The sequence below is a fragment of the Oreochromis niloticus genome, linkage group LG22 (assembly GCF_001858045.2).
Source record: "Oreochromis niloticus isolate F11D_XX linkage group LG22, O_niloticus_UMD_NMBU, whole genome shotgun sequence".
NCBI classification, from domain to species: Eukaryota; Metazoa; Chordata; class Actinopteri; order Cichliformes; family Cichlidae; genus Oreochromis; species Oreochromis niloticus.
In genome coordinates this window covers 1,548,756-1,555,699 of record NC_031985.2, presented here as the reverse complement: position 1 = coordinate 1,555,699, position 6,944 = coordinate 1,548,756, and positions in this window count along the sequence as shown.

Below are 6,944 nucleotides of genomic sequence, written 5' to 3'. Positions count from 1 at the left end.
TTAATTTGGACCCAAAATGAAGACTCCAAGAAAGATTTAAACCAATAAAAGTAAACCTTGATTTAGGTGAAGCAGCATATCCAGGTGGCTGAAGAAAAAAAGGAGTCCAAAGCAGGTAACACATGAGACAAACACTCAGGTAGACAAACAGGAAGTGGCTTAAACATGAGGTCATCAGGGAAAGAGACAGAGCTGGGGAAAACAGCTGAACAGAATCAAGAGGAGAATCTGTCATGTCTGTGTGTAGGCAGGCCGGAAGAGAGGACCCAAAATGCAGGACTCACGGAGGCGGAAGTAACTCAAAACTCACAGCTTTATTGCTGGTAAGAAGCAGAACAGAGAAACACTAACTAAACTGGGAGAACAGAATAACTAGGCGGGTTGGCAGACTGGCAAACGGAACACACAGAGGAAGCGAGGGTGAACAGACGTTAACGACGCGACAGCGAGTAGGGGACGACACAGACACTAAATACAAGAGGTAAACGGAGCGAAGAGGAAACAGCTGGGAGACACGGCTGACGCTGATTACACTGACGAGACAGGGAGAGCACAAAGCTGAACGCACTGACATAGGACACAGACCTAGAAAATAAAACAGGAAGCACACGACAGACAGAGACACAGACGCAGACTCGTAAGCAGGCATAATGACATCATGGACAGACAGAGGGACATACGGACAGAGGAGACTAAGCACAGGCAACCTAAACTAAACATGAGGGCAAGATATCAAAACCTAAACCAGAAATACTCATCATCGTCATCATCATCATCATCATCATCAGAGAGTGAGAACTAGTCCATAATGCAAAATAAACCAAAACATAAGAAACTCAAAATGCTGGGTCGAACCGACCCAGGGCCGTGACAGAATCAGCACCGAACACAACACACATCACAATAAGACCGGACACACAAAGACACAGGAAGACGGGAAACCCTCGAGAACTTCTAACAACGATAAGTACAAATACCAAAGGTACCAAGCAAAGGAGATACTCAAACCTGAGAAACTACAACAAACCGAGAATATCAGTCCAAAATCTAAGACCCAGCATCATCACGCCGTTCTCCCCACGTTCTGATGGTCAGAGAGACGTTATCCACACTCTTCTCTGGTTCCTGCAGGATGAAGATTCCTGCTCACCGAGGCTCCCTGTCATCAGCTCGCTGACCTTTGTTTAAACCCATCAGCTTTGAATATTCAAATCAAAGCGCTGATTGTCAGAGCTCCTTTCAGCCTGACACATGCTGCTAATTGGCATTCAGGTTCACACGGCTCCCCCGTGTCGCCGTCTTTGTGCTGTCACAACAGGACATCACAGATGAAATGGCTTTTTTATTCCCTGCAGCCTCCGCTGCACCTTCCTTCACTCTCAGGCCGTTCGACTGGCTGATCTGCTACGCCGGCCAGTTTTCACAAAGTTTCAAACTCCTTCAGCCAACTTCATCTCTGATTAAAAGTCTGAGGGGATCAGAGCTGCGAGCAGGAAAAACAGCAGCTGGTCATCATGTTTTTTAATAGCTGCTGACCAGAGGTGGGGGGGCTGCTCAAACATTTGGGCAAAAATAAAACAGTGAAGTGTCCCAGCAGTGCTCCGACATGCTGGAACTGCTAACTATGGAGCGGTAAGGAAAGACATTAATCTCAGATCCAGCAGATGTTTCTGCGGCAGCGAGGAGACAGTTTCCTTCGGCCAGATGTTCTTCTGTGGATGAAATCCATCAAACTCAAAGCAGAGAATATCCGACGTCTTCAGATCTGTAGGTGCCACGTTGATGGAAACAGCTGGGAGAAGAGCTGAAGGAATCTGCACCGGCTCTAAGTCTCAGCGTTTGTCTGAGTTTGGACCCAGAAAAGGATAATGACTGATGAGTGGAGCTGAGACAGATAATTAATTGTTCTAATGACGTGTAAAAGCAGCAAACATGGTGTTTCCAGCTGTAAAGTGTGTGAAATCAGCACTGAATGAACCTCTTTGTGTTTCAGGCTCTCAGTGAAACCCTCGGCTTTGATGTTTTCATGAATAATTTCATCTCCTCTCAGTAAAAAAAGACAGATTGAGCAAAAAGTTCCAAAACTTCTCCACAGGAAGTACTTCAGATCATTGGCTTTCATCTGAAGGTCAAAGGTCAGTCGGCTCAAAGGCGAGGTCCTCACGGCTTTGAATGCTGGACGCACGTGCGGTGGACGCCCTCAGGGAGCTGTAAGCTGCTGTGAACGCGCTGGGGCGTCCTCACCCGTCCTCCTTCCAGCCGTCTCTGCGGCTTGTTGTTGGAAACTTTTGTCCGAGTCTTTCGTCTTTAGCCGTGACTCACAACCCAACTCGCTGCTATTTCTGACTGCGCCACTCCGCCGAGACCCAACGAGAGTGACTCATGTATGATTCACGGCGAGATCGAGGTGTTTGCTGGTGAGCGGAGCGGTGTTCATCCTGCAGCGCATCCTGGGAACAGGAAAACACACCTCTGCTGCTGCGGGTCTGCGCCGCTGTTTGAAGCAGCGTGAGGAGGAAATCAAACAGCAGAAACTGCTGCTGTTTTTATTTGGCATCTTTAGACTGGATGAATATTTCAGCTGCCCCACATTTTACATCTGAGCATGAAGATCTGAAACGAGCACCTCGACATACTGCAGCTTCTTACCGACAAAGCACCGAAAACAGAACGAAAAGGCCTGAAACACGTCAGTGAGAGTTACACGATCCAGCTGTGAGCCAACAAAGCAGATGGGCTCAGAAACAGCAGGCGAGTTTGTTAGTTTCATTAAGACGACGTCTCTCTCTCAGGTCGTTCCAGGGTAGTGCTGCAATCAGGCAGCAGGGAGAGAAGACGGCAGACGTGCCTTTATTTTATTTACTCTGCTGAAAGTCGACCCTCGAGATGAGACTTGGTGTGGCCCTGCAGAGAGCAGTGAGAGCTTCAGCACTCTCAGCACCAGCAGGTAAAACTGTGTGGAGGGCTGAGACCTGTGCTGATATCACTCCAGGGTTATATATAAGAGCCTCCTCTAAGCTGCAGGTCAGTGAGGATGTGAAGCCAGCGCTGTTTTAAAGCCGGAGCTCCTCACAGGTCCCAGGAGGATGAGCAGGATCACACATGAGCTTAGCGTGAAATTCATTTGCTTTGGTGACGTGCAGTTCCTCTAACGTCCAGCAGGGGCTCCGGCATGTTAAAATGTCCACTTTAATTCAAAAGCAGAATTACGGATGGTGTTCGGACTGGAGCTGCTGAGGTCACACTTTTCCATTCAGAGGGACTCACATTTCCAGAAACTTCCACTCGGGGCGCTGTGAGGTGGAGCACGTTAAAGGCCTGCGTGCCCCGCCCTCCTCCCTAACCACAGCGCTCGGCGCTCTGTGAGTGAACTGTGAGGCGTGTCGGGCTGAGAGGGTTAGCTGTCACATTCAGGAAGAGGTGCTGTGTGTGCCGGCCACCTTCACAAACGCTCAATTATTCAACAGCATATTGTTGGGCCTGTGTGTGTGTGTGTCTGTGTGTGTCTGTGTGTGTGTGTGTGTGTGTGAGTGTGTGTGTGAGTGTGCTTCCTGCTGTCAGGGCATTAAAAACAAGTCTAAAGTTACTTCAGAGACATAAAAGGATGTGACAGGCAGGAGCAGAGGCTGCTGTTCCCCTGCAGGAGGTGTCCCGGGGGAGGCACAGGACTACATTTCCCTACCTGAGTGTCTGCAGCTCTCCTGGAGCAGCTCTGGAGTAGTTAGAGTTCAACAAACTCCATATTTGAGGAAGGAGGAGGAGTGACAGAGTGCTCTGTGACATCACGGAGATCCTCTGATCAGGTTTGACCCTGAAGCTGCTCGCTTCTGTTCACAGATGGACATCGCTGCCATGACGTTCGCCATCGCCATCTTGGCTGCAAACATCAGATGTGACGAGGCACACTGATTGGCTGCTGGCATGTGACCGACGGCTCATGAGCCAGTGAGCGTGTGGTTTCATAGATGGATTTTAAAACATGGTGTGACCACAATAACAGACTCGAACTTAATTCAGTCTGACCCAAAGTGAGTGAGTGAGCCCACGAACAGAGAGGTCAGAGGTCAGAGAGTCTTCTTGCAGCCACAGCTGTCGCCATCTACTGGCCGTCAGTCAGACTGCAGGAAAACACCTGCTGATGCTCTAACGGAGTGACACGAGTCCACATGTGAGACCAACTCACCCCCACGAACCTCTGCTGGGCCATCCACATAGACTGTATGTTAAAGATGGACAGAGCACCACGCTAGCTGGATGGGAAGCACCGGCGGCAGCGCGTGAGCCGCCTCGTGCTGGAGGCGAGCACATTTACCGGAGTCCGACCAGTTCATGTCTGAGTGGAACCGACTCACATTCATGGCTTCAGGTATTGTGTTGACTGATATGTTACCCACCCACTACCTGTGTGTGTGTGTGTGTGTGTGTGTGTGTGTGAGTGTGTGTGTGTGTGTGTGAGAGCAATTACTACAGAGGGGTGCTACAGTCTGAAAGGATGGCACAACTTGACGCTGTGACTCCACCTCCCGTGGCGGTTGGAGATGTTGCTGCGGAGAGCATGCTGAACCTGTAGGGGGCGCCTGCACTGTACCTGCATGTTTCCTGTTGTGTGTAATAAACTAATGAAGTCATTAGGAAGGACGAGGAGGAGGAGGCGCTCGCTGTGAAGGTGTCATCACTTCAACTCTTCAGCGACTCTTCGCTGACTTTTCCAAACAGCCAGAGAGCGGAGCCTCAGCGCGCCCACCCACGCTTCTGTACACCAGGAAACAGCAGGTCATCAATGCCATACCGAACCGTTTTTGGGCCCCGCCTCCTTTTTAAATGGAGTTTTCTGATGTCCCTGTTGTCCGTTAGGTGATTGGTTAGTAGGAAACCAATCAGAGTGAGGCAGAAAACTTTTTTGTTTTTGGAGAGAGAGGCAGGAGGAGGAATGACAGAGGTGGATGCTGGGATAGATGGAGGCAGACGATGGGCTGCGGCGCCCCCTAAAGGGAAGGAGACGGTGGCAGTGGAAGCATGTTTGGATTGGTAGTGGTCAGCTCCGCCCTCTTCGATGGCTTCAGGTTGTCTGTGTTTATGCAGAGGATATCTGAGTGTGTTGTTGGACGGAAGCTCCGCCCACTCACAGCTGCTTGGTGACCTGACATGTTTTAAAGGTTTTCTGGAGTTAAACCATGAAACGCTGTGTCCCCCCTGTCCCTGCTGTCCCAGTGAATGTGTCTCGAGACTCGAGCCGCCGCCTCCCGTCTGTCTGTGGAGGCGAGCGCTCACAGCGAAGACGTTAAACATCTCCAAACATGCCTGCAGGGGATCTTTAAATACTTAAGAGCAATTAATGCATAATTGATTAATAGCTGTCGTCCCCATCCTGCGTGATAGCTTAGCATTAGCTGCTACCCGCTAATTAAGCTGTGCTGATTGGTGATCTTCATCCTCCTCTCTTCCTCGTTCCTTTTATTTCTTTCCTAATCTCTGTGTAATGAGAACAGATGGAAACCATCCATGGAGGATGATTGGAGGTCAAAAGCTTTGCTGCCGTGGTTACCGTCACCTAGGTAACAGCATCACTGCCTTCTCCCAGCTCTTTTCCTCCTGAGTTTATTTCCCCCTTTCCTGCTCCTCCTCCCTCCCTCCCTCCCGTCTTTGTTTGACCTCCTGTCACGTCTTCTTTTCGTCCTCCTCACTCCATCACCTCCTTATCGTTCTCTTATCCTGCTTGTTTTGCTGCTGGCTTTTGTCACCCACCTCCTCCTTCATCTGTCTCCTCTTTTCTCCACCGCCTCCTCTCCGTCACCCTGACGACTCTGCTGATGAATCCAGGACGGCGACTGATTACAATCTCCCATTAGCTGCGTGGAGGAGTGGTTAATGGAGAGTGGCGGCAGCGGCGTTTGATGCGAGGCCGTCAGCATGCTGATAACGGGCTGGATCATGAAGCCACTTACAGTCAGCATCACTCCTCGATCTCAGACTGATCCAGCTGCAGATCAGGCCACATCTGTCCATCCAGCTCGTCTCAGTGACGCTCCATTAACGCAGCAGGTGCCACTACTAATGCACGCCATGACCTCAGTGTCAGAGAGCAGGGTTACTGCTGCTGGCAGGCGTCCTTTATCCCGCACGCTGACCGTTGCCTCAACCGAGAACTTTTTTGAAGCTAAATGTACAGACCAGGAAAAGGAGCCACGTTCAAAACACAAACAGACCCAAAGGGAACCAAAGGGACCAGATGGGACCTGATGGGGTGTAGACCTCCTGACTCAGACCTGGAGTGTGTGCCCCCACCTTCCCTCCCACCTCCTTGTGTGAGGCCTGGAGACATCAGTCAGCGGTGAGCTGCTGACATCACAGCGTGAAGATCTGGGCTGCAGTCGTGGTCCAGAACAGTCAAGTCAAGTTTATTTATAAAGCACATTTAAAACAACCAAGGCTGACCAAAGTCCTGTACAATAAAATACAAATATAAAATACTATAAAACACAGGAACATAAAATACCTCACTGATAAAACAATAAATTAAAACAATAGGTTAAACCTTGCTAAAAGCCAATGAAAAGAGGTGAGTTTTAAGAGCAGTTTTAAAAGTTCCTAGGCTTGTGGAGAATCTGAATCTGTACCTGGGAACATCTAAAAGCATCAAGTCTGCTGACCTCAGAGATCTCCTGGGGCAGTAAATGCTAAGAAGCTCTGCCAGGTAGGGAGGTGCAGTACCGTTAAGAACCTTAAAAACCAGCAGTAAAATTTTAAAATCAATCAAGAACAAATCACGTGTTCATGTGCACAGAGGTCATCAGGGTTCAGAAGGTTGGTATTTTAAAAAGCACGTAAACACCTCAGGACCAGCGACGGTCTGGAGACATTCGTGGAAAACGTGACCGAAACAAACAAACCCTTCAGAGAATCTCAGCAGCTCTGGTAGGAACCTGTCAGGTCATCAGGGCCGC